Here is a 27,050-nt window from a genome sequence, read left to right on the forward strand (position 1 = left end):
TTATCGGGATCCTGCCAGGTGTGTATGGGGTTTTCACAGTGTATCAGGATTCTGCCAGGTGTGTACGGGGTTTTCTCAGTGGATCAGGTTCCTGCCAGTTGTGTATGGGTTTTCACTGTGTGCCAGGATCCTGCCAGGTGTGTATGGGTTTCACTGTGTATCAGGATCCTGCCAGGTGTGTCTGGGATTTCACAGTGTATCAGAATCCTCCCAGGTGTGAGTGGGGTTTCACAGTATATCAGGATCCTGCCAGATGTCTATGGGGGTTTCACAGTGTATCAGAATCCTGCCAGGTATGTATGGGGGTTTCACAGTGTATCAGAATCCTGCCAGGAGTGAGTGGGGTTTCACAGTGTATCAGGATCCTGCCAGGTGTGTGTGGGCGTTTCACAGTGTATCAGAATCCTGCCAGGTGTGAGTGGGGTTTCAGAGTGTATCAGGGTCCTGCCAGGTGTGTATGGGGGTTTCACAGTGTATCAGGATCCTGCCAGGTGTGAATTGGGTTTTCACAGTGTATCAGGATCCTGACACGTGTGTATGGGGGTTTCACAGTGTGTCAGGATCCTGCCAGGTGTGAATTGGGTTTTCACAGTTTATCAGGGTCCTGCCAGGTGTTAATGGGGGTTTCACAGTGTATCAGGATCCTGCCAGGTGTGAGTGGGGTTTCACAGTGTATCAGGATCCTGCCAGGTGTGTATTGGGTGTTCACAGTGGATCAGGATGCTGCCAGGTGTGAGGGGGGTTTCACTGTGTATCAGGATCCTGCCAGGTGTATATGGGGGTTTCACAGTGTATCAGGATCCTGCCAGGTGTGTATGGGGTGTTCACAGTGGATCTGGATCCTGCCAGGTTTGAGGGGGGTTTCACTGTGTATCAAGATCCTGCCAGGTGTGACGGGGGTTTCACTGTGTATCAGGATCCTGCCAGATGTGAGGGGGGTTTCACTGTGTATCAGGATCCTGCCAGGTGTGAGGGGGGTTTCACTGTGTATCTGGATCCTGCCAGGTGTGAGGGGGGTTTCACTGTATATCAGGTTCCTGCCAGGTGTGTATGGGGGTTTCACAGTATTTCAGGAACCTGCCAGGTGTGAGTGGGGTTTCGCAGTGGAACAGGATCCTGCCAGGTGTGTATGGCGTTTTCACAGTTTATCGGGATCCTGCCAGGTGTGTATGGGGTTTTCACAGTGTATCAGGATTCTGCCAGGTGTGTACGGGGTTTTCTCAGTGGATCAGGTTCCTGCCAGTTGTGTATGGGTTTTCACTGTGTGCCAGGATCCTGCCAGGTGTGTATGGGGTTTCACTGTGTATCAGGATCCTGCCAGGTGTGTCTGGGATTTCACAGTGTATCAGAATCCTCCCAGGTGTGAGTGGGGTTTCACAGTATATCAGGATCCTGCCAGATGTCTATGGGGGTTTCACAGTGTATCAGAATCCTGCCAGGTATGTATGGGGGTTTCACAGTGTATCAGAATCCTGCCAGGAGTGAGTGGGGTTTCACAGTGTATCAGGATCCTGCCAGGTGTGTGTGGGCGTTTCACAGTGTATCAGAATCCTGCCAGGTGTGAGTGGGGTTTCAGAGTGTATCAGGGTCCTGCCAGGTGTGTATGGGGGTTTCACAGTGTATCAGGATCCTGCCAGGTGTGAATTGGGTTTTCACAGTGTATCAGGATCCTGACACGTGTGTATGGGGGTTTCACAGTGTGTCAGGATCCTGCCAGGTGTGAATTGGGTTTTCACAGTTTATCAGGGTCCTGCCAGGTGTTAATGGGGGTTTCACAGTGTATCAGGATCCTGCCAGGTGTGAGTGGGGTTTCACAGTGTATCAGGATCCTGCCAGGTGTGTATTGGGTGTTCACAGTGGATCAGGATGCTGCCAGGTGTGAGGGGGGTTTCACTGTGTATCAGGATCCTGCCAGGTGTATATGGGGGTTTCACAGTGTATCAGGATCCTGCCAGGTGTGTATGGGGTGTTCACAGTGGATCTGGATCCTGCCAGGTTTGAGGGTGGTTTCACTGTGTATCAAGATCCTGCCAGGTGTGACGGGGGTTTCACTGTGTATCAGGATCCTGCCAGATGTGAGGGGGGTTTCACTGTGTATCAGGATCCTGCCAGGTGTGAGGGGGGTTTCACTGTGTATCAGGTTCCTGCCAGGTGTGTATGGGGGTTTCACAGTGTATCAGGATCCTGCCAGGTGTGAATTGGGTTTTCACAGTTTATTAGGGTCCTGCCAGGTGTGTATGGGGTTTTCACAGTGTATATGGATCCTGCCAGGTGTGAGTGGGGTTTCACAGTGTATCAGGATCCTGCCAGATGTGTATGGGGTGTTCACAGTGGATCTGGATCCTGCCAGGTTTGAGGGGGGTTTCACAGTGTATATGGATCCTGCCAGGTGTGAGTGGGGTTTCACAGTGTATCAGGATCCTGCCAGATGTGTATGGGGTGTTCACCGTGGATCAGGATCCTGCCAGGGGTGAGGGAGTTTTCACTGTGTATCAGGATCCTGCCAGGTGTGTATGGGGCTTTCACAGTGTATCAGGATCCTGCCAGGTGTGTATGGGGTGTTCACAGTGGATCTGGATCCTGCCAGGTTTGAGGGGGTTTCACTGTGTATCAAGATCCTGCCAGGTGTGAGGGGGGTTTCACTGTGTATCAGGATCCTGCCAGATGTGAGGGGGGTTTCACTGTGTATCTGGATCCTGCCAGGTGTGAGGGGGGTTTCACTGTATATCAGGTTCCTGCCAGGTGTGTATGGGGGTTTCACAGTGTTTCAGGAACCTGCCAGATGTGAGTGGGGTTTCGCAGTGGAACAGGATCCTGCCAGGTGTGTATGGCGTTTTCACAGTTTATCGGGATCCTGCCAGGTGTGTATGGGGTTTTCACAGTGTATCAGGATTCTGCCAGGTGTGTACGGGGTTTTCTCAGTGGATCAGGTTCCTGCCAGTTGTGTATGGGTTTTCACTGTGTGCCAGGATCCTGCCAGGTGTGTGTGGGGTTTCACAGTGTATCAGGATCCTGCCAGGTGTGTCTGGGATTTCACAGTGTATCAGAATCCTCCCAGGTGTGAGTGGGGTTTCACAGTGTATCAGGATCCTGCCAGATGTCTATGGGGGTTTCACAGTGTATCAGAATCCTGCCAGGTGTGTATGGGGGTTTCACAGTGTATCAGAATCCTGCCAGGTTGTGAGTGGGGTTTCACAGTGTATCTGGATCCTGCCAGGTGTGTGTGGGCGTTTCACAGTGTATCAGAATCCTGCCAGGTGTGAGTGGGGTTTCAGAGTGTATCAGGATCCTGCCAGGTGTGTATGGGGGTTTCACAGTGTATCAGGATCCTGCCAGGTGTGAATTGGGTTTTCACAGTGTATCAGGATCCTGACAGGTGTGTATGGGGGTTTCACAGTGTGTCAGGATCCTGCCAGGTGTGAATTGGGTTTTCACAGTTTATCAGGGTCCTGCCAGGTGTGTATGGGGGTTTCACAGTGTATCAGGATCCTGCCAGGTGTGAGTGGGGTTTCACAGTGTATCAGGATCCTGCCAGATGTGTATTGGGTGTTCACAGTGGATCAGGATCCTGCCAGGTGTGAGGGGGGTTTCACTCTGTATCAGGATCCTGCCAGGTGTATATGGGGGTTTCACAGTGTATCAGGATCCTGCCAGGTGTGTATGGGGTGTTCACAGTGGATCTGGATCCTGCCAGGTTTGAGGGGGGTTTCACTGTGTTTCAAGATCCTGCCAGGTGTGACGGGGGTTTCACTGTGTTTCAGGATCCTGCCAGATGTGAGGGGGGTTTCACTGTGTATCAGGATCCTGCCAGGTGTGAGGGGGGTTTCACTGTGTATCAGGTTCCTGCCAGGTGTGTATGGGGGTTTCACAGTGTATCAGGATCCTGCCAGGTGTGAATTGGGTTTTCACAGTTTATTAGGGTCCTGCCAGGTGTGTATGGGGTTTTCACAGTGTATATGGATCCTGCCAGGTGTGAGTGGGGTTTCACAGTGTATCAGGATCCTGCCAGATGTGTATGGGGTGTTCACAGTGTATCAGGATCCTGCCAGGTGTGTGTGGGCGTTTCACAGTGTATCAGAATCCTGCCAGGTGTGAGTGGGGTTTCAGAGTGTATCAGGATCCTGCCAGGTGTGTATGGGGGTTTCACAGTGTATCAGGATCCTGCCAGGTGTGAATTGGGTTTTCACAGTGTATCAGGATCCTGACAGGTGTGTATGGGGGTTTCACAGTGTGTCAGGATCCTACCAGGTGTGAATTGGGTTTTCACAGTTTATCAGGGTCCTGCCAGGTGTTAATGGGGGTTTCACAGTGTATCAGGATCATGCCAGGTGTGAGTGGGGTTTCACAGTGTATCAGGATCCTGCCAGGTGTGTATTGGGTGTTCACAGTGGATCAGGATCCTGCCAGGTGTGAGGGGGGTTTCACTGTGTATCAGGATCCTGCCAGGTGTATATGGGGGTTTCACAGTGTACCAGGATCCTGCCAGGTGTGTATGGGGTGTTCAAAGTGTATCAAGATCCTGCCAGATGTGAATGGGGTTTCACTGTGTATCAGGATCCTGCCAGGTGTGAGGGGGGTTTCACTGTGTATCAGGTTCCTGCCAGGTGTGTATGGGGGTTTCACAGTGTATCAGGATCCTGCCAGGTGTGAATTGGGTTTTCACAGTTTATTAGGGTCCTGCCAGGTGTGTATGGGGTTTTCACAGTGTATATGGATCCTGCCAGGTGTGAGTGGGGTTTCACAGTGTATCAGTATCCTGCCAGATGTGTATGGGGTGTTCACAGTGGATCAGGATCCTGCCAGGGGTGAGGGAGTTTTCACTGTGTATCAGGATCCTGCCAGGTGTGTATGGGGCTTTCACAGTGTATCAGGATCCTGCCAGGTGTGTATGGGGTGTTCACAGTGGATCTGGATCCTGCCAGGTTTGAGGGGGGTTTCACTGTGTATCAAGATCCTGCCAGGTGTGAGGGGGGTTTCACTGTGTATCAGGATCCTGCCAGATGTGAGGGGGGTTTCACTGTGTATCTGGATCCTGCCAGGTGTGAGGGGGGTTTCACTGTATATCAGGTTCCTGCCAGGTGTGTATGGGGGTTTCACAGTGTTTCAGGAACCTGCCAGGTGTGAGTGGGGTTTCGCAGTGGAACAGGATCCTGCCAGGTGTGTATGGCGTTTTCACAGTTTATCGGGATCCTGCCAGGTGTGTATGGGGTTTTCACAGTGTATCAGGATTCTGCCAGGTGTGTACGGGGTTTTCTCAGTGGATCAGGTTCCTGCCAGTTGTGTATGGGTTTTCACTGTGTGCCAGGATCCTGCCAGGTGTGTGTGGGGTTTCACAGTGTATCAGGATCCTGCCAGGTGTGTCTGGGATTTCACAGTGTATCTGAATCCTCCCAGGTGTGAGTGGGGTTTCACAGTGTATCAGGATCCTGCCAGATGTCTATGGGGGTTTCACAGTGTATCAGAATCCTGCCAGGTGTGTATGGGGGTTTCACAGTGTATCAGAATCCTGCCAGGTGTGAGTGGGGTTTCACAGTGTATCTGGATCCTGCCAGGTGTGTGTGGGCGTTTCACAGTGTATCAGAATCCTGCCAGGTGTGAGTGGGGTTTCAGAGTGTATCAGGATCCTGCCAGGTGTGTATGGGGGTTTCACAGTGTATCAGGATCCTGCCAGGTGTGAATTGGGTTTTCACAGTGTATCAGGATCCTGACAGGTGTGTATGGGGGTTTCACAGTGTGTCAGGATCCTGCCAGGTGTGAATTGGGTTTTCACAGTTTATCAGGGTCCTGCCAGGTGTGTATGGGGTTTTCACAGTGTATCAGGATCCTGCCAGGTGTGAGTGGGGTTTCACAGTGTATCAGGATCCTGCCAGATGTGTATTGGGTGTTCACAGTGGATCAGGATCCTGCCAGGTGTGAGGGGGGTTTCACTGTGTATCAGGATCCTGCCAGGTGTATATGGGGGTTTCACAGTGTATCAGGATCCTGCCAGGTGTGTATGGGGTGTTCACAGTGGATCTGGATCCTGCCAGGTTTGAGGGGGGTTTCACTGTGTTTCAAGATCCTGCCAGGTGTGACGGGGGTTTCACTGTGTTTCAGGATCCTGCCAGATGTGAGGGGGGTTTCACTGTGTATCAGGATCCTGCCAGGTGTGAGGGGGGTTTCACTGTGTATCAGTTTCCTGCCAGGTGTGTATGGGGGTTTCACAGTGTATCAGGATCCTGCCAGGTGTGAATTGGGTTTTCACAGTTTATTAGGGTCCTGCCAGGTGTGTATGGGGGTTTCACAGTTTATCAGGAACCCACCAGGTGTGAGTGGGGTTTCACAGTGTATCAGGATCCTGCCAGATGTGTATGGGGTGTTCACAGTGGATCAGGATCCTGCCAGGGGTGAGGGGGTTTTCACTGTGTATCAGGATCCTGCCAGGTGTGTATGGGGCTTTCACAGTGTATCAGGATCCTGCCAGGTGTGTATGGGGTGTTCACAGTGGATCTGGATCCTACCAGGTTTGAGGGGGGTTTCACTGTGTATCAAGATCCTGCCAGGTGTGAGGGGGGTTTCACTGTGTATCAGGATCCTGCCAGATGTGAGGGGGGTTTCACTGTGTATCTGGATCCTGCCAGGTGTGAGGGGGGTTTCACTGTATATCAGGTTCCTGCCAGGTGTGTATGGGGGTTTCACAGTGTATCAGGATCCTGCCAGGTGTGAGGCGGGTTTCACTGTGTATCAGGATCCTGCCAGGTGTGTATGTGGGTTTCACAGTGTATCAGGATCCTGCCAGGTGTGAGGGGGGTTTCACTGTGTATCAGGATCCTGACAGGTGTGTATGCGGGTTTCACAGTGTATGGAGTGTTGCCTTTGGTTTGGAGTGTTGCCTTTGGGTTTGGAGTGTTGCCTTTGGGTTTGGAGTGTTGTCTTTGGGTTTGGAGTGTTGCCTTTGTGTTTGGAGTGTTGCCTTTGTGTTTGGAGTGTTGCCTTTGGGTTTGGAGTGTTGCCTTTGGGTTTGGAGTGTTGCATTTGGGTTTGGAGTGTTGCCTTTGGGTTTGGAGTGTTGCCTTTGGCTCTGGAGTGTTGCCTTAGGGTTTGGAGTGTTGCCTTTGGGTTTGGAGTGTTGCCTTTGTCAACCTGACCTTGTAACTAAAATCCCTCATCACTGGAACCATTCTGGTAAATCTCCTCTGCACCCTCTCAAGGACCCTCACCTCCTTCCTAAAGTGTGGTGACCAGAACTGGACATAATCCTCCGGTTAGGGCCTAACCAGAGTTGTATAAAGGTTCAGCATAATTTCCCTGCTTTTGCACTCAATGCCTCTAATTATGAAACCCAAGATCCCAATCCCACCTGTTTTACTAACCACTCTCTCAATATGTCCTGCCACCTTCAATAATCGATGCACATGTACCTCCAGGTCCCTGTGTTCCTGCGCACTCTTTAGTACAGACCCATTAGATTGAAGCATAAAATTATGATGAGATATTTGTAGATGAAGTGAATGGAGAAAACTGTGACAAATGGGAGATCTGCTACTTTGCATATAAAAAGGATCGAACAGGGAAGTTCACAAACAGTGCAAAGAGATTTCTCTCTCTCTCTCTGTGTCTCTCTCTCTGTCTCTCCTCCTCCTTCTCTCTAACGAAAACAACCTCAATTCCCTCAGCCTTTCCTCGTTAGACCCTCCCTCCATACCAGGAAACATCCTAGTAAATCTCCTCTGCACCCTTTCCAAAGCTTCCACATCCTTCCTATAATGCGGTGACCAGAACTGCACGCAATACTCCAGGTGCGGTCTCACCAGAGTTTTGGACAGCTGCAGCATGACCTCGTGGCTCCGAAACTCGATCCCCAAACCAATAAAATCTAACACACCGTATGCCTTCTGAACAGCCCTATTAACCTGGGTAGCAACCTTCAGGGATTTAAGCACCTGGACACCAAGATCTCTCTGTTCATCTACACTACCAAGAATCTTCCCATTAGCCCAGTACTCTGCATTCCTGTTACTCCTTCCAAAGTCAATCACCTCGCACTTTTCCGCATTTAGCTCCATTTGCCATCTCTCAGCCCAGCTCTGCAGCCTATCTATGTCTCTCTGTACCCTACAACACCCTTCGGCACTATCCACAAGTCCACCGACTTTAGTGTCATCCGCAAATTTACTAACCCACCCTTCTACACCCTCTTCCAGGTCATTTCTAAAAATGACAAACAGCAGTGGCCCCAAAACAGATCCTTGCGGTACACCACTAGTAACTAAACTCCAGGATGAACATTTGCCATCAACCACCACCCTCTGTCTTCTTTCAGCGAGCCAATTTCTGATCCAAAGCTCGAAATCACATTCAACCCCATACTTCCGTATTTTCTGCAATAGCCTACCGTGGGGAACCTTATCAAACGCCTTACTGAAATCCATATACACCACATCCACTGCTTTACCCTCATCCACCTGTTTGGTCACCTTCTCGAAAAACTCAGTAAGGTTTGTGAGGCACGACCTTCCCGTCACAAAACCGTGCTGACTATCGCTAATGAACTTATTCTTTTCAAGATGATTATAAATCCTGTCTCTTATAACCTTTTCCAACAATTTACCCACAACCGAAGTAAGGCTCACAGGTCTATAATTACCAGGGCTGTCTCTGCTCCCCTTCCTGAACAAGGGGACAACATTTTCTATCCTCCAGTCTTCCGGCACTATTCCTGTCGACAATGACGACATAAAGATAGAGGACAAAGGCTCTGCAATCTCCTCCCTGGCTTCCCAGAGAATCCGAGGATAAGTCCCATCTGGCCCAGGGGACTTATCTATTTTCACACTTTCCAAAATTGATAACACCTCCTCCTTGTGAACCTCAATCCCATCTAGCCTAGTCGCCTGAATCTCAGTATTCTCCTGGACAACGTTTCCTTTCTCTACTGTAAATACTGACGCAAAATATTCATTTAACTCTTCCCCTACCTCCTCTGATTCCACACACAACTTCCCACGACTATCCTTGATTGGCCCTAATCTAACTCCAGTCATTCTTTTATTCCTGATGTACCTATAGAAAACCTGAGGGTTTTCCCTGACCCTATCCGCCAATGACTTTTCGTGTCCTCTCATTGCTCTTCTTCGCTCTCCCTTTAGATCCTTCCTGGCTGGCTTGTAACTCTCAAGCGCCCTAACTGAGCCTTCACGTCTCATCCTGTCATCAGCCTTCTTATTCTTGACAAGCGCTTCAACTTCTTTAGTAAACCATGGCTCCCTCGCTCGACAACTTCCTCCCTGCCTCACATTGACATACTTATCAAGGACACGCAGTCGCTGCTCCTTGAATAAGCTCCACATTTCGATTGTTCCCATCCCCTGCAGTTTCCTTCCCCATCCTACGCATCCTAAATCTTGCCTGATCGCATCATAATTTCCTTTCCCCCAGTTATAATTTTTGCCCTGCGGTATATACCTGTCCCTGCCCATCGCTAAGGTAAACCTAACCGAATTGTAATCACGATCACCAAAGTGCTCACCAACATCTAAATCTAACACCTGGCCGGGTTCATTACCCAGTACCAAATCCAATGTGGCATCGCCCCTGGTTGGCCTGTCCACATACTGTGTCAGAAAACCCTCCTGCACACACTGGACAAAAACTGACCCATCTAAAGTACTCGAACTATAGTATTTCCAGTCAATATTTGGAAAGTTAAAGTTCCCCATAACAACTACCCTGTTACTCTCGCCCCTGTCGAGAATCATCTTCGTTATCCTTTCCTCTACATCTCTGGAACTATTTGGAGGTCGATAAAAGACTCCCAACAGGGTGACCTCACCTCTCCTATTTCTAACCTCGGCCCATACTACCTCAGTAGACGAGTCCTCAAACGTCCTTTCTGTCGCTGTAATACTCTCCTTGATTAACAATGCCACACCACCACCCCCCCCTCCCCCCACCCCCACCCCTCTTTTACCATCTTCTCTGTTCTTACTGAAACATCTAAATCCCGGAACCTGCAACATCCATTCCTTCCCCTGCTCTACCCATGTCTCCGAAATGGCCTCTACATCGAGGTCCCAGGTACCAACCCATGCTGCAACCTCACCCACCTTATTCCGGATGCTCCCGGCATTGACATAGACACACTTTAAACCAGTTTCTTGCTTGCCAGTGCCCTCTTGCGTCCTTGTAACCTTATCCCTGACCTCACTACTCTCAACATCCTGTACACTGGCATTACATTTTCGGTTCCCATTCCCCTGCTGATTTAGTTTAACCCCCACCCCCCCCCCGAAGAGCACTACCAAATCTCCCCCCCCCCCCAGGATATTGGTACCCCTCTGGTTCAGGTGAAGACCATCCTGTTTGTAGAGGTCCCACCTACCCCAGAAAGAGCCCCAATTATCCAGGAAACCAAAACCCTCCCTCCTGCACCATCCCTGCAGCCACGTGTTCAACTCCTCTCTCTCCCTATTCCTTGCTTCGCTATCACGTGGCACGGGCAACAACCCAGAGATAACAACTCTGTTTGTTCTCACTATAAGCTTCCACCCTAGCTCCCAGAATTTCTGTCTTAAATCCCCATCTCTCTTCCTACCTATGTCGTTGGTGCCAATGTGGACCACGTCTTGGGGCTGCTCCACCTCCCCCCTGAGGATCCCAAAAACACGATCCGAAACATCACGAACCCTGGCACCTGGGATGCAACATACCAACCGTGCGTCTCTCTCGTTCCCACAGAACCTCCTATCTGTTCCCCTAACTATGGAGTCCCCAATGACTAATGCTCTGCTCCTCTTCCCCCTTCCCTTCTGAGCAACAGGGACAGACTCTGTGAAAGAGACCTGTACCCCATTGCTTACTCCTGGTAAATCGTCCCCCGCAACAGTATCCGAAACGGTATACCTGTTGTTGAGGGAAACGGCCACAGGGGATCCCTGCACTGCCTGCTGGTTCACACTCCTTCCCCTGACGGTAACCCATCTACCTACTTCTTTTACCTGAGGTGTGACTCCCTCCCCATAACTCCTCTCAATTACCCCCTCCGCCTCCCGAATGATCCGAAGTTCATCCAGCTCCAGCTCCAGTTCCCAAACGCGGTTCTCGAGGAGCTGGAGTTGGGTGCACTTCCCGCAGATGCAGTCAGCAGGGACACTCTTGGCGACCCTTACCTCCCACATTCTGCAGGAGGAACATACAACTGCCTTAACTTCCTGTCCCTCTATTCTAAATTCCCAACAAATCTAGTGAAAAAGCAAAAAAAAATGTTAAAACTTGTTAGGATAGCAATCCAACGGACAGAACTTCTTAAATAAAAAGCTAACCTTATCAAAACAAGAGTCCTTTTTTTTGGTTACAGGAAGAGGGAGGGTGGGAGACACCACATGTGTACTGTCTCGGGTACATCCACCACCGAAATATATAGTTTTTACTTACCCAGCAGTCCCCTGGTCCTCCGAAAACAAAAGGGAATTAACTTTTAAACTTCCACTGAAATTGACTTCCCAGCTGTAAGCTCGCTCTTGCACCTTCGCTACTGTCAAAGCTGCAGTCACCAAAACTAAAAGAAAGAGATTTTAAACCACCCAAATATATAGTTTTTACTTACCCAGCAGTCCCCTGGTCCTCCGAAAACAAAAGAGAATTAACTTTTAAACTTCCACTGAAATTGACTTCCCAGCTGCAAGCTCGCTCTCGCACCTTCGCGACTGTCAAAGCTGCAGTCACCAAAACTAAAAGCCTTAAGGGTTGCCTCAGCTTGAGGGTTGCCTTAGTTTCAGGGTCTGCATTAGTTTGAGGGTCTGCATTAGTTTGAGCGTTGCCACATTTTAAGGGTTGCCTTAGATTGAGGTGTTGCATTATTTTGAGGGGTGCCTAAGTTTGATGGTTGCCTTAGTTTGAGGGGCTGCATTAGTTTGAGCATTGCCATATTTTAAGGGTTGCCTTAGATTCAGGCGTTGCCTTAGATTGAGGCGCTGCCTCAGTTTGAGGCGTTACCTCAGTTTGAGGCGTTGCTTAAGTTTGAGGCGTTGCCGTAGTCTTTGGGCTGCCTTAGTTTGAGGTGTTAACTTAGTTTGAGGTGTTGCCTTAGTTTGAGGGTTTCCTTAGTTTGAGGGTTCCCTTAGTTTGAGGGTTGCCTTTGTTTGAGGGGTTGCCTTTGTTTGAGGGGTTGCCTTTGTTTGAGGGGTTGCCTTTGTTGAGGGTTGCCTTAGTTTGAGCGTTGCCTTAGTTTGAGCGTTGCCTTAGTTTGAGGGTTGCCTTAGTTTGAGGGTTGCGTTAGTTTGAGGGTTGCGTTAGTTTGAGCGTTGCCTTAGTTTGAGGGTTGCCTTAGTTTGAGGAATTGCCTTCGTTTATGGGTTGCCTTAGTTTCAGGTGTTGCATTAGTTTGAGGGTTGTCTTAAATGGAGAGTTGCCTTGTATTGACTGCTGCCTCAGTCTGAGGTTTGCCTCAGATTGAGGATTGCCTTAGTTTGAGATATTGCTTAGTTTGATGGGAGCCTTTGTTTGAGGTGTTGGCCTATTTTGAGGTGTTGCCTTAGTTTGAGGTGTTGCCTTAGTTTGAGGTGTTGCCTTAGTTTGAGGTGTTGCATTAGTTTGAGGTATTGCATTAGTTTGAGGTATGGCATTAGTTGGAGGGTTGCCTTAGTTTGATGTGTTGCCTTAGTTTGATGTGTTGCCTTAGTTTGATGTGTTGCCTTAATTTGAGTAGTTACCTTTATTTGACGGCTGCCTTAGTTTGAGGTGTTGCCTCAGTTTGAGGTGTTGCCTCAGTTTGAGGTGTTGCCTTAGCTTGAGGTGTTGCCTTTGTTTGTGGGTTGCCTTTGATTGAGGGCTTCCTTTGATTGAGGGTTTCCTTTGATTGAGGGTTGCCTTAGTTTGAGGGTTGCCTTAGTTTGAGGGTTGCCTTAGTTTGAGGTTTTGCCTTAGTTTGAGGTTTTGCCTTAGTTTGAGGTTTTGCCTTAGTTTGAGGTTTTGCCTTATTTTGAGGTGTTGCATTAGTTTGAGGTGTTGCATTAGTTTGACGGTTCCCTTAGTTTGACTGTTGCCTTAGTTTGAGGTGTTGCCTTAGTTTGACTGTTGCCTAAGTTTGAGGTGTTTCCTTAGTTTGAGGTGTTGCCTTAGTTTGAGGGTTGCCTTAGTTTGAGGGTTGCCTTAGTTTGAGGTTTTGCCTTAGTTTGAGGTTTTGCCTTAGTTTGAGGTTTTGCCTTATTTTGAGGTGTTGCATTAGTTTGAGGTGTTGCATTAGTTTGACGGTTCCCTTAGTTTGACTGTTGCCTTAGTTTGAGGTGTTGCCTTAGTTTGACTGTTGCCTAAGTTTGAGGTGTTTCCTTAGTTTGAGGTGTTGCCTTAGTTTGAGGTGTTGCCTTAACTTGAGGTGTTGCCTTCGTTTGAGGTGCTGCCTTCGTTTGAGGTGTTGCATTTGATTGACGGTTGCCTTAGTTTGAGGTGTTGCCTTAGTTTTATGTGTTGCCTTAGTTTGAGGTGTTGCCTTAGTTTGAGGTGTTGCCTGAGTTTGAGGTGTTGCCTTCGTTTGAGGTGTTGCCTTCTTTTGAGGTGTTGCCTTAGTTTGAGGTGTTGCCTTAGTTAGAGGTCTTGCCTTAGTTTGACCTTTGCCTCAGTTTGAGGTGTTGCCTAAGTTTGAGGTGTTGCCTAAGTTTGAGATGTTGCCTAAGTTTGAGGTGTAGCCTCAGATTGAGGTGTTGCCTTAGTTTGCGGTGTTGTCTTAGTTTGATGTGTTGCCTTCCTTTGAGGTGTTGCCTTCGTTTGAGGTGTTGCCTTTGTTGAGGGTTGCCTCAGTTTGAACGTTGCCTTAGTTTGAGCGTTGCCTTAGTTTGAGGGTTGCGTTAGTTTGAGGGTTCCGTTCGTTTGAGGGTTGCCTTAGTTTGAGGGTTGCCTTAGTTTGAGGAATTGCCTTCGTTTATGGGTTGCCTTAGTTTCAGATTTTGCATTAGTTTGAGGGTTGTCTTAAATTGAGAGTTGCCTTGTATTGACTGCTGCCTCAGTCTGAGGTTTGCCTTAGAATGAGGATTGCCTTAGTTTGAGATATTGCTTAGTTTGATGTTCGCCTTTGTTTGAGGTGTTGCATTAGTTTTAGGTGTTGCCTTAGTTTGAGATATTGCTTAGTTTGATGGGAACCTTTGTTTGAGGTGTTGGCCTATTTTGAGGTGTTGCCTTTGTTTGCGGTGTTGCCTTAGTTTGAGGTGCTGACTTAGTTTGAGGTGTTGACTTAGTTTGAGGTGTTGCATTAGTTTGAGGTATTGCATTAGTTTGAGGTATGGCATTAGTGGAGGGTTGCCTTAGTTTGATGTGTTGCCTTAGTTTGATGTGTTGCCTTCGTTTGATGTGTTGCCTTAATTTGAGGTGTTGCCTTTATTTGACGGCTGCCTTAGTTTGAGGTGTTGCCTTAGTTTGAGGTGTTGCCTTAGTTTGAGGTGTTGCCTTTGTTTGAGGGTTGCCTTTGATTGAGGGTTTCCTTTGATTGAGGGTTTCCTTTGATTGAGGGTTGCCTTAGTTTGAGGGTTGCCTTAGTTTGAGGGTTGCCTTAGTTTGAGGTTTTGCCTTCGTTTGAGGTTTTGCCTTAGTTTGAGGTGTTGCCTTAGTTTGAGGTTTTGCCTTAGTTTGAGGTTTTGCCTTAGTTTGAGGTGTTGCATTAGTTTGAGGTGTTGCCTTAGTTTGAGGTGTTGTCTTAGTTTGAGGTGTTGCCTTCGTTCGAGGTGTTGCCTTCGTTTGAGGTGTTGCCTTCGTTTGAGGTGTTGCATTTGTTTGACGGTTGCCTTAGTTTCAGGTGTTGCCTTAGTTTGACTGTTTCCTAAGTTTGAGGTGTTGCATTAGTTTGAGGTATTGCATTAGTTTGAGGTGTTGCATTAGTTGGAGGGTTGCCTTAGTTTGATGTGTTGCCTTAGTTTGATGTGTTGCCTTAGTTTGATTTGTTGCCTTAGTTTGATCTGTTGCCTTAATTTGAGGTGTTGCCTTAGTTTGAGTTTTTGCCTCAGTTTGAGGTGTTGCCTCAGATTGAGGGTTCCCTTCGTTTGTGGTGCTGCCTTAGTTTTAGGTGTTGCCTTAGTTTGAGGTGCTGCCTTAGTTTGAGGTGCTGCCTTCGTTTGAGGTGCTGACTTAGTTTGAGGAGCTGCCTTCGTCTGAGGTGCTGCCTTAGTTTGAAGTGCTGCCTTACTTTGAGGTGCTGCCTTAGTTTGAGGGTCTGCCTTAGTTTGAGGGGCTGCCTGAGTTTGAGGGGCTGTATTAGTTTGAGGGGCTGCCTTAGTTTGAGGGATGCCTTAGTTTGAGGCGTTGCCTTAGATTGAGGGCTCCCTTAGTTTGTGGTTTTGCCTCAGTTTGAGGTGTTGCATTTGTTTGACGGTTGCCTTAGTTTGAGGTGTTGCCTTAGTTTGAGGTGTTGCCTCAGTTTGAGTTGTTGCCTTAGTTTGAGTTGTTGCCTTAGTTTGTGTTGTTGCCTTCGTTTGAGTTGTTGCCTTAGTTTGAGTTGTTGCCTTAGTTTGAGGTGCTGCCTTAGTTTGAGGGGCTGGCTTAGTTTGAGGGGCTGCCTTAGTTTGAGGGTTGCCTTAGTTTGAGGGTTGCCTTAGTTTGAGGGTTGTCTTAGATTGAGGTGTTGCCTTCGTTTGACGGGCTGCCTTCGTTTGAAGGTTGACTAAGTTTGAGGTGTTGATTTTGTTTGAGTTGCAGCCTTCGTCAGTGGGTTCCCTTAGTTTGATGTTTCACTTAGTTTGAGGGTTCCCTTATTTTGAGAAGTTGCCTTAGTTTGAGGTGTTGCGTTAGTTTAAGGGGTGGCATCTGTTTGAGGGGTTGCCTTAGTTTCAGGTGTTGCATTAGTTTGAGTGTTGCCTTAGATTGAGGAATGCCTTCGTTTGAGGTGTTGCGTTGGTTTAAGGGGCTGCATATGTTTGAGGGGCTGCATATGTTAGAGGGGTTGCCTCAGTTTTAAGGGTTGCCTTAGTTTGAGGGGTTGCCTTAGTTTGAGGTGTTGCATTAGTTTGAGGGTTCCCTTAGTTTGAGGTGTGGCCTTAGTTTGAGGTGTTGCCTTAGTTTGAGGTGTTGCCTGATTTTGACGTGATGCCTTAGTTTGAGGTTTTGCCTTAGTTTGAGTTTTTTCCTCAGTTTGAGGTGTTGCCTCAGATTGAGGGTTCCCTTCGTTTGTGGTGCTGCCTTAGTTTTAGGTGTTGCCTTCGTTTGAGGTGCTGCCTTAGTTTGAGGTGCTGCCTTCGTTTGAGGTGCTGACTTAGTTTGAGGTGCTGCCTTAGTATGAGGTGCTGCCTTAGTTTGAAGTGCTGCCTTACTTTGAGGTCTGCCTTAGTTTGAGGGGCTGCCTTAGTTTGAGGGGTAGCCTTAGTTTGAGGGGCTGCCTTAGTTTGAGGGGCTGCCTTAGTTTGAGGGATGCCTTAGTTTGAGGGATGCCTTAGTTTGAGGCGTTGCCTTAAATTGAGGGCTCCCTTAGTTTGTGGTTTTGCCTCAGTTTGAGGTGTTGCATTTGTTTGACGGTTGCCTTAGTTTGAGGTGTTGCCTTAGTTTGAGGTGTTGCCTTAGTTTGAGGTGTTGCCTCAGTTAGAGTTGTTGCCTTAGTTTGAGTTGTTGCCTTAGTTTGTGTTGTTGCCTTCGTTTGAGTTGTTGCCTTAGTTTGAGTTGTTGCCTTAGTTTGAGGTGCTGCCTTAGTTTGAGTTGTTGCCTTAGTTTGAGCTGCTGTCTTAGTTTGAGGTTTCGCCTTAGTTTGAGGTGTTGCCTTAGTTTGAGTTGTTGCATTAGTTTGAGGTGTTGCATTAGTTTGTGGTGTTGCATTAGTTTGAGGTGTTGCCTTCGTGTGGGAGTTGCCTTAGTTTGAGAGATGACTTTGTTTGAGGTGTTGCCTTAGTTTGAGTTGTTGCCTTAGTTTGAGGGGTTGCGTTATTTTGAGGTGTTGCCTTAGTTTGAGGTGTTGCCTTAGTTTAAAGTGTTGCCTTAGTTTGAGGTGTTGCATTATTTTGATGTGTTGCATTATTTTGATGTATTGCCTTAGTTTGAGGGGCTGCCTTAGTTTGAGGGGCCGCCTTAGTTTGAGGGGCCGCCTTAGTTTGAGGGGCCGCCTTAGTTTGAGGTGTTGCCTGAATCTGAGGTGCTGCCTTTGATTGACGGTTGCCTTAGTTTGAGGTGTTTCAATAGTTTGAGGTGTTGCAATCGTTTGAGGTGTTGCATGAGTTTGAGGTGTTGCATTAGTTTGAGGTGTTGCCTTTGATTGACGGTTTCCTTAGTTTGAGGTGTTTCATTAGTTTGAGGTGTTGCATTAGTTTGAGGTGTTGCATTAGTTTGAGGTGTTGCATTAGTTTGAGGTGTTGCATTGGTTTGATGGGTTGTATTAGTTTGAGGTGTTGCATGAGTTTGAGATGTTGCATTAGTTTGAGGTGTTGCATTAGATTGAGGTGTTGCATTAGTTTGAGGTGTTGCAGTAGTTTGAGGTGTTGCATTAGTTTGAGGTGTTGCATTAGTTTGAGGTGTTGCATTAGTTTGAGGTGTTGCATTAATTTGAGTTGCAGCCTTCGTTAGTGGGTTGCCTTTGTTTGAGGTTTCCCTCAGTTTGAGGGTTCCCTTAGTTTGAGGTGTTGCCTTAGTTTGAGGTGTTGCCTTAATTTAAGGGGCTGCATCTGTTTGAGGGGCTGCCTTAGTTTCAGGTGTTACATTAGTTTGAGGTGTTGCCTTAGTTTGAGATGTTGCATTGGTTTGAGGTGTTTCCTTAGTTTGAGGTGTTGCCTTAGTTTGAGGGGCCGCCTTAGTTGGATGGGCCGCCTTAGTTTGAGGTGTTGCCTGAGTATGAGGTGTTGCCTTTGATTGACGGTTTCCATAGTTTGAGGTGTTGCATCAGTTTGAGGTGTTGCATTAGTTTGAGGTGTTTCATTAGTTTGAGGTGCTGCTTTAGTTTGAGTTGCAGCCTTCGTTAGTGGGTTGCCTTTGTTTGAGGGTTCCCTCAGTTTGAGGGTTCCCTTAGTTTGAGGGTTCCCTTAGTTTGAGGTGTTGCGTTAGTTTGAGGTGTTGCCTTAGTTTAAGGGGCTGCATCTGTTTGAGAGGTTGCCGGAGTTTCAGGTGTTGCGTTAGTTTGAGGTGTTGCCTTAGTTTGAGGTGTTGCCTTAGTTTGAGGGTTCCATTAGTTTGACGGTTGCCTCAGTTTGAGGTGTTGCCTTACTTTGAGGTGTTGCCTTAGTTTGAGGTGTTGCCTTAGTTTAAGGTGTTGCCTTAGTTTGAGGTGTTGCATTATTTTGATGTGTTGCATTATTTTGATGTGTTGCCTTAGTTTAAGGGGCTGCCTTAGTTTGAGGGGCTGCCTTAGTTTGAGGGGATGCCTTAGTTTGAGGGGCTGCCTTAGTTTGAGGGGCCGCCTTAGTTTGAGGTGTTGCCTGAGTCTGAGGTGTAGCCTTTGATTGACGGTTTCCTTAGTTTGAGGTGTTTCATTAGTTTGAGGTGTTGCATTAGTTTGAGGTGTTGCATTAGTTTGAGGTGTTGCATTAGTTTGAGGTGTTGCATGGGTTTGAGGTGTTGGATTAGTTTGAGGTGTTGCATTAGTTTGAGGGATTGCATTAGTTTGAGGTGTTGCATGAGTTTGAGGTGTTGCATTAGTTTGAGGTGTTGCATTAGTTTGAGGGATTGCATTAGTTTGAGGTGTTGCATGAGTTTGAGGTGTTGCATTAGTTTGAGGGGTTGTTTAGTTTAAGTTGCAATCTTCGTTCGTGGGTTGCCTTTGATTGAGGGTTCCCTTAGTTTGAGGGTTCCCTTAGTGAGAGGTGTTGCCTGAGTTTGAGGTGTTGCCTTAGATTAAGGGGCTGCATCTGTTTGAGGGTTTGCCTTAGTTTGAGTTGTTGCCTTAGTTTGAGGTGTTGCCTGAGTTTGAGGAGTCGCATTGGTTTGAGGTGTTGCCTTAGTTTGAGGTGTTGCCTTAATTTGAGGGGCCGCCTTAATTTGAGGGGCCGCCTTAGTTTGAGGTTTTGCCTGAGTATGAGGTGTTGCCTTTGATTGACGGTTTCCTTAGTTTGAGGTGTTGCATTAGTTTGAGGTGTTGCATTAGTTTGAGGAGTAGCATTAGTTTGAGGTGTTGCATTAGTTTGAGGTGTTGCTTTGGTTTGAGGTGCAGCCTTCGTTAGTGGGTTGCCTTTGTTTGAGGGTTCCCTTAGTTTGAGGGTTCCCTTAGTTTGAGGGTTCACTTAGTTTCAGGTGTTGCCTTATTTTGCGGTGTTGCCATAGTTTGAGGTGTTGCATTAGTTTGAGGTCTTGCATTAGTTTGAGGTGTTTCATTAGTTTGAGGTGTTGCATTAGTTTGAGGTGTTGCATTAGTTTGAGGTGTTGCATGAGTTTGAGGTGTTGCATTAGTTTGAGGTGTTGCATTAGTTTGAGGTGTTGCATGAGTTTGAGGTGTTGCATTAGTTTGAGATGTTGCCTGAGTTTGACGTGATGCCTTAGTTTGAGGTGTTGCCTCAGACTGAGGGTTCCCTTCGTTTGTGGTGCTGCCTTAGTTTTAGGTTTTGCCTTCGTTTGAGGTGCTGCCTTAGTTTGAGGTGCTGCCTTCATTTGAGGTGCTGACTTAGTTTGAGGTGCTGCCTGAGTATGAGGTGCTGCCTTAGTTTGAAGTGCTGCCTTACTTTGAGGTGCTGCCTTAGTTTGAGGGTCTGCCTTAGTTTGAGGGGCTGCCTTAGTTTGAGGGGTAGTCTTAGTTTGAGGGGCTGCCTTAGTTTGAGGGGCTGCCTTAGTTTGAGGAATGCCTTAGTTTGAGGGATGCCTTAGTTTGAGGCGTTGCCTTAGATTGAGGGCTCCCTTAGTTTGTGGTTTTGCCTCAGTTTGAGGTGTTGCATTTGTTTGACGGTTGCCTTAGTTTGAGGTGTTGCCTTAGTTTGAGGTGTTGCGTTAGTTTGAGGTGTTGCCTCAGTTAGAGTTGTTGCCTTAGTTTGAGTTGTTGCCTTAGTTTGTGTTGTTGCCTTCGTTTGAGTTGTTGCCTTAGTTTGAGTTGTTGCCTGAGTTTGAGGTGCTGCCTTAGTTTGAGTTGTTGCCTTAGTTTGAGGTGCTGCCTTAGTTTGAGGTGTCGCCTTAGTTTGAGGTGTTGCCTTAGTTTGAGTTGTTGCATTAGTTTGAGGTGTTGCATTAGTTTGAGGTGTTGCATTAGTTTGAGGTGTTGCCTTAGTGTGGGAGTTGCCTTAGTTTGAGAGATGCCTTTGTTTGAGGTGTTGCCTTAGTTTGAGGTGTTGCCTTAGTTTGAGGGGTTGCGTTATTTTGAGGTGTTGCCTTAATTTGAGGTGTTGCCTTAGTTTAAGGTGTTGCCTTAGTTTGAGGTGTTGCATTATTTTGATGTGTTGCATTATTTTGATGTGTTGCCTTAGTTTGAGGGGCTGCCTTAGTTTGAGGGGCTGCCTTAGTTTGAGGGGCGGTCTTAGTTTGAGGGGCCGCGTTAGTTTGAGGGGCCGCCTTAGTTTGAGGTGTTGCCTGAATATGAGGTGCTGCCTTTGATTGACGGTTTCCTTAGTTTGAGGTGTTTCATTAGTTTGAGGTGTTGCAATCGTTTGAGCTGTTGCATTAGTTTGAGGTGTTGCCTTTGATTGACGGTTTCCTTAGTTTGAGGTGTTTCATTAGTTTGAGGTGTTGCATTAGTTTGAGGTGTTGCATTAGTTTGAGGTGTTGCATTAGTTTGAGGTGTTGCATTGGTTTGATGTGTTGCATTAGTTTGAGGTGTTGCATGAGTTTGAGATGTTGCATTAGTTTGAGGTGTTGCATTAGATTGAGGTGTTGCATTAGTTTGAGGTGTTGCAGTAGTTTGAGGTGTTGCATTAGTTTGAGGTGTTGCATTAGTTTGAGGTGTTGCATTAGTTTGAGGGGCCGCCTTAGTTTGAGGGGCCGCCTTAGGTTGAGGTGTTGCCTGAGTATGAGGTGTAGCCTTTGATTGACGGTTTCCATAGTTTGAGGTGTTGCATTAGTTTGAGGTGTTGCATTAGTTTGAGGTGTTGCATTAGTTTGAGGTGTTGCATTAGTTTGAGGTGTTGCTTTAGTTTGAGTTGCAGACTTCGTTAGTGGGTTGCCTTTGTTTGAGGGTTCCCTTAGTTTGAGGGTTCCCTTAGTTTGAGGGTTCCCTTAGTTTGAGGTGTTGCATTAGTTTGAGGTGTTGCCTTAGTTTAAGGGGCTGCATCTGTTTGAGGGGTTGCCGTAGTTTCAGGTGTTGCGTTAGTTTGAGGTGTTGCCTTAGTTTGAGGTGTTGCCTTAGTTTGAGGGTTCCATTAGTTTGACGGTTGCCTCAGTTTGAGGTGTTGCCTTACTTTGAGGTGTTGCCTTAGTTTGAGGTGTTGCCTTAGTTTAAGGTGTTGCCTTAGTTTGAGGTGTTGCATTATTTTGATGTGTTGCATTATTTTGATGTGTTGCCTTAGTTTGAGGGGCTGCCTTAGTTTGAGGTGTTGCCTGAGTCTGAGGTGTAGCCTTTGATTGACGGTTTCCTTAGTTTGAGGTGTTTCATTAGTTTGAGGTGTTACATTAGTTTGAGGTGTTGCATGAGTTTGAGGTGTTGCATTAGTTTGAGGTGTTGCATGAGTTTGAGGTGTTGCATTAGTTTGAGGTGTTGCATTAGTTTGAGGTGTTGCATTAGTTTGAGGTGTTGCATTAGTTTGAGGTGTTGCATTAGTTTGAGGGGTTGTTTAGTTTATGTTGCAGCCTTCGTTCGTGGGTTGCCTTTGTTTGAGGGTTCCCTTAGTTTGAGGGTTCCCTTAGTGAGAGGTGTTGCCTGAGTTTGAGGTGTTGCCTTAGTTTAAGGGGCTGCATCTGTTTGAGGGTTTGCCTTAGTTTGAGGTGTTGCCTTAGCTTGAGGTGTTGCCTTAGTTTGAGGTGTTGCATTGGTTTGAGGTGTTGCCTTAGTTTGAGGTGTTGCCTTATTTTGAGGGGCCGCCTTAGTTTGAGGTGTTGCCTGAGTATGAGGTGTTGCCTTTGATTGACGGTTTCCTTAGTTTGAGGTGTTGCATTCGTTTGAGGTGTTGCATTAGTTTGAGGAGTTGCATTAGTTTGAGGTGTTGCATTAGTTTGAGGTGTTGCTTTGGTTTGAGTTGCAGCCTTCGTTAGTGGGTTGCCTTTGTTTGAGGGTTCCCTTAGTTTGAGGGTTCCCTTAGTTTGTGGGTTCCCTTAGTTTGAGGTGTTGCATTAGTTTGAGGTGTTGCCTTAGTTTAAGGGATTGCATCTGTTTGAGGGGTTGCCTTAGTTTCAGGTGTTGCATTATTTTGATGTGTTGCCTTAGTTTGAGGGGCTGCCTTAGTTTGAGGGGCTGCCTTAGTTTGAGGGGCCGCCTTAGTTTGAGGGGCCGCCTTAGTTTGAGGGGCCGCCTTAGTTTGAGGTGTTGCCTGAGTCTGAGGTGTAGCCTTTGATTGACGGTTTCCTTAGTTTGAGGTGTTTCATTAGTTTGAGGTGTTGCATTAGTTTGAGGTGTTGCATTAGTTTGAGGTGTTGCATTAGTTTGAAGTGTTGCATGAGTTTGAGGTGTTGCATTAGTTTGAGGTGTTGCATTAGTTTGAGGTGTTGCATTAGTTTGAGGTGTTGCATTAGTTTGAGGTGTTGCATTAGTTTGAGGGGTTGCCTTAGTTTAAGGGGCTGCCTTAGTTTGGGGTGTTGCCTGAGTATGAGGTGTTGCCTTTGATTGACGGTTTCTTTAGTTTGAGGTGTTGCATTAGTTTGAGGTGTTGCATTAGTTTGAGGAGTTGCATTAGTTTGAGGTGTTGCATTAGTTTGAGGTGTTGCTTTGGTTTGAGTTGCAGCCTTCGTTAGTGGGTTGCCTTTATTTGAGGGTTCCCTTAGTTTGAGGGTTCCCTTACTTTGAGGGTTCCCTTAGTTTGAGGTGTTGCATTAGCTTGAGGTGTTGCCTTAGTTTAAGGGATTGCATCTGTTTGAGGGGTTGCCTTAGTTTCAGGTGTTGCCTTATTTTGCGGTGTTGCCATAGTTTGAGGTGTTGCATTAGTTTGAGGTGTTGCATTAGTTTGAGGTGTTTCATTAGTTTGAGGTGTTGCATTAGTTTGAGGTGTTGCATTAGTTTGAGGTGTTGCATTAGATTGAGGTGTTGCATTAGTTTGAGGTGTTGCATTAGTTTGAGGTGTTGCATTAGTTTGAGGTGTTGCATGAGTTTGAGGTGTTGCATTAGTTTGAGGTGTTGCATTAGTTTGAGGTGTTGCCTTAGTTTAAGGGGCTGCATCTGTTTGAGGGTTTGCCTTAGTTTGAGGTGTTACCTTAGTTTGAGGTGTTGCCTTAGTTTGAGGTGTTGCATTGTTTTGAGGTGTTGCCTTAGTTTGACATGTTGCCTTAGTTTGAGGGGCCGCCTTAGTTTGAGGGGCCGCCTTAGTTTGAGGTTTTGCCTGAGTATGAGGTGCTGCCTTTGATTGATGGTTTCCTTAGTTTGAGGTGTTTCATTAGTTTGAGGTGTTGCATTAGTTTGAGGTGTTGCATTAGTTTGAGGTGTTGCATTGGTTAGATGGTTTGCATTAGTTTGAGGTGTTGCATGAGTTTGAGATGTTGCATTAGTTTTAGGTGTAGCATGAGATTGAGGTGTTGCATTAGTTTGAGGTGTTGCAGTAGTTTGAGGTGTTGCATTAGTTTGAGGTGTTGCATTAGTTTGAGGTGTTGCATTAGTTTGAGGTGTTGCATTAGTTTGAGGTGTTGCATTAGTTTGAGTTGCAGCATTCGTTAGTGGGTGGCCTTTGTTTGAGGTTTCCCTCAGTTTGAGGGTTCCCTTAGTTTCAGGTGTTACATTAGTTTGAGGTGTTGCCTTAGTTTGAGGTGTTGCATTGGTTTGAGGTGTTGCCTTAGTTTGACGTGTTGCCTTAGTTTGAGGGGCCGCCTTAGTTTGAGGGGCCGCCTTAGTTTGAGGTGTTGCCTGAGTATGAGGTGCTGCCTTTGATTGACGGTTTCCTTAGTTTGAGGTGTTGCATTAGTTTGAGGTGTTGCATTAGTTTGAGATGTTGCATTAGTTTGAGGTGTTGCATTAGTATGAGGTGTTGCTTTAGTTTGAGTTGCAGCCTTCGTTAGTGGGTTGCCTTTGTTTGAGGGTTCCCTTAGTTTGAGGGTTCCCTTAGTGAGAGGTGTTGCCTTAGTTTCAGGGGCTGCATCTGTTTGAGGGGTTGCCTTAGTTTCAGGTGTTGCATTAGTGTGAGGTGGTGCCTTAGTTTGAGGTGTTGCCTTAGTTTGAGGTGTTGCCTTAGTTTGAGGGGCCGCTTTAGTTTGAGGGGCCGCCTTAGTTTGAGGGGCCGCCTTAGTTTGAGGTGTTGCCTGAGTATGAGGTGTTGCCTTTGATTGACGGTTTCCTTAGTTTCAGGTGTTGCATTAGTTTGAGGTGTTGCATTAGTTTGAGGTGTTGCATTAGTTTGAGTTGCAGCCTTCGTTAGTGGGTTGCGTTTGTTTGAGGGTTCCCTTACTTTGAGGGTTGCCTTAGTTTGAGGGTTCCCTTAGTTTGAGGTGTTGCCTTAGTTTGACGTGTTGCCTGAGTTTAAGAGGCTGCATCTGTTTGAGAGGTTGCCTGAGTTTCAGGTGTTGCCTTAGTTTGAGGTGTTGCCTTAGTTTGAGGTGTTGCCTTCGTTTGAGGTGTTGTATTAGTTTGAGGTGTTGCCTTAGTTTGAGGTGTTGCCTTAGTTTGAGGTGATGCCTTAGTTTAAGGTGTTGGCTTAGTTTGAGGTGTTGCATTATTTTGATGTGTTGCATTATTTTGATGTGTTGCCTTAAATTGAGGGGCTGCCTTAGTTTGAGGGGCTGCCTTAGTTTGAGGGGCCACCTTAGTTTGAGGGGCCGCCTTTGTTTGAGGTGTTGCCTGAGTCTGAGGTGTAGCCTTTGATTGACGGTTTCCTTAGTTTGAGGTGTTTCATTAGTTTGAGGTGTTACATTAGTTTGAGGTGTTGCATGAGTTTGAGGTGTTGCATTCGTTTGAGGTGTTGCATTAGTTTGAGGTGTTGCATTAGTTTGAGGTGTTGCATGGCTTGAGGTGTTGCAATAGTTTGAGGTGTTGCATTAGTTTGAGGTGTTGCATTAGTTTGAGGGGTTGTTTAGTTTGAGTTGCAGCCTTCGTTCGTGGGTTGCCTTTGTTTGAGGGTTCCCTTAGTGAGAGGTGTTGCCTTAGTTTAAGGGGCTGCATCTCTTTGAGGGTTTGCCTTAGTTTCAGGTGTTGCCTTAGTTTGAGGTGTTGCCTTAGTTTGAGGTGTTGCATTGGTTTGAGGTGTTGCCTTAGTTTGAGGTGTTGCCTTAGTTTGAGGGGCCGCCTTAGTTTGAGGGGCCGCCTTAGTTTGAGGTGTTGCCTGAGTATGAGGTGTTGCCTTTGATTGACGGTTTCCTTAGTTTGAGGTGTTGCATTAGTTTGAGGTGTTGCATTAGTTTGAGGAGTTGCATTAGTTTGAGGTGTTGCATTTGTTTGAAGTGTTGCTTTGGTTTGAGTTGCAGCCTTCGTTAGTGGGATGCCTTTGTTTGAGGTTTCCTTTAGTTTGAGGGTTCCCTTAGTTTGAGGTGTTGCATTTGTTTGAGGTGTTGCCTTAGCTTAAGGGGCTGCATCTGTTTGAGGGGTTGCCTTAGTTTCAGGTGTTGCCTTATTTTGAGGTGTTGCGATAGTTTGAGGTGTTGCATTAGTTTGAGGACTTGCATTAGTTTGAGGTGTTTCATAAGTTTGAGGTGTTGCATTAGTTTGAGGTGTTGCATTAGTTTGAGGTGTTGCATTAGTTTGAGGTGTTGCATGAGTTTGAGGTGTTGCATTAGTTTGAGGTGTTGCATTAGATTGAGGTGTTGCATTAGTTTGAGGTGTTGCATGAGTTTGAGGTGTTGCATGAGTTTGAGGTGTTGCATTAGTTTGAGGTGTTGCATTAGTTTGAGGGGTTGTTTAGTTTGAGTTGCAGCCTTCGTTCGTGGGTTGCCTTTGTTTGAGGGTTCCCTTAGTTTGAGGGTTCCCTTAGTGAGAGGTGTTGCCTGAGTTTGAGGTGTTGCCTTAGTTTAAGGGGCTGCATCTGTTTGAGGGTTTGCCTTAGTTTCAGGTGTTGCCTTAGTTTGAGGTGTTGCCTTAGTTTGAGGTGTTGCATTGGTTTGAGGTGTTGCCTTAGTTTGAGGTGTTGCCTTAGTTTGAGGGGCCGCCTTAATTTGAGGGGCCGCCTTAGTTTGAGGTGTTGCCTGAGTATGAGGTGTTGCCTTTGATTGACGGTTTCCTTAGTTTGAGGTGCTGCATTCGTTTGAGGTGTTGCATTAGTTTGAGGAGTTGCATTAGTTTGAGGTGTTGCATTAGTTTGAGGTGTTGCTTTAGTTTGAGTTGCAGCCTTCGTTAGTGGGTTGCGTTTGTTTGAGGGTTCCCTTAGTTTGAGGGTTCCCTTAGTTTGAGGGTTCCCTTAGTTTGAGGTGTTGCATTAGTTTGAGGTGTTGCCTTAGTTTAAGGGGCTGCATCTGTTTGAGGGGTTGCCTTAGTTTCAGGTGTTTCCTTATTTTGAGGTGTTGCCATAGTTTGAGGTGTTGCCTTAGATTGAGGTGTTGCCTTAGTTTGAGGGGCCGCCTTAGTTTGAGGGGCCGCCTTAGTTTGAGGTGTTGCCTGAGTATGAGGTGCTGCCTTTGATTGACGGTTTCCTTAGTTTGATGTGTTTCATTAGTTTGAGGTGTTGCCTGAGTATGAGGTGCTGCCTTTGATTGACGGTTTCCTTAGTTTGAGGTGTTTCATTAGTTTGAGGTGGTGCATTAGTTTGAGGTGTTGCATTAGTTTGAGGTGTTGCATTGGTTTGATGGTTTGCATTAGTTTGAAGTGTTGCATGAGTTTGAGATGTTGCATTAGTTTGAGGTAAAAAAACAAAGAACAAAGATAATTACAGCACAGGAACAGGCCCATCGGCCCTCCAAGCCTGCGCCGATCCAGATCCTCTCTCTAAACGTGTCGCCTATTTTCTAAGGTTCTGTATCTCTTTTCTTCCTGCCCATTCATGTATCTGTCTAGATACATCTTAAAAGACTCCATCGTGCCCGCATCTACCACCTCCGCTGGCAATGCGTTCCAGGTGCCCACCACCCTCTGCGTAAAGAACTTTCCACGCATATCCCCCCTAAACTTTTCCCCTTTCACTTTGAACTCGTGTCCTCTAGTAATT

The sequence above is a fragment of the Heterodontus francisci genome, unplaced genomic scaffold (assembly GCF_036365525.1).
Source record: "Heterodontus francisci isolate sHetFra1 unplaced genomic scaffold, sHetFra1.hap1 HAP1_SCAFFOLD_54, whole genome shotgun sequence".
In the NCBI taxonomy this organism is placed as follows: domain Eukaryota; kingdom Metazoa; phylum Chordata; class Chondrichthyes; order Heterodontiformes; family Heterodontidae; genus Heterodontus; species Heterodontus francisci.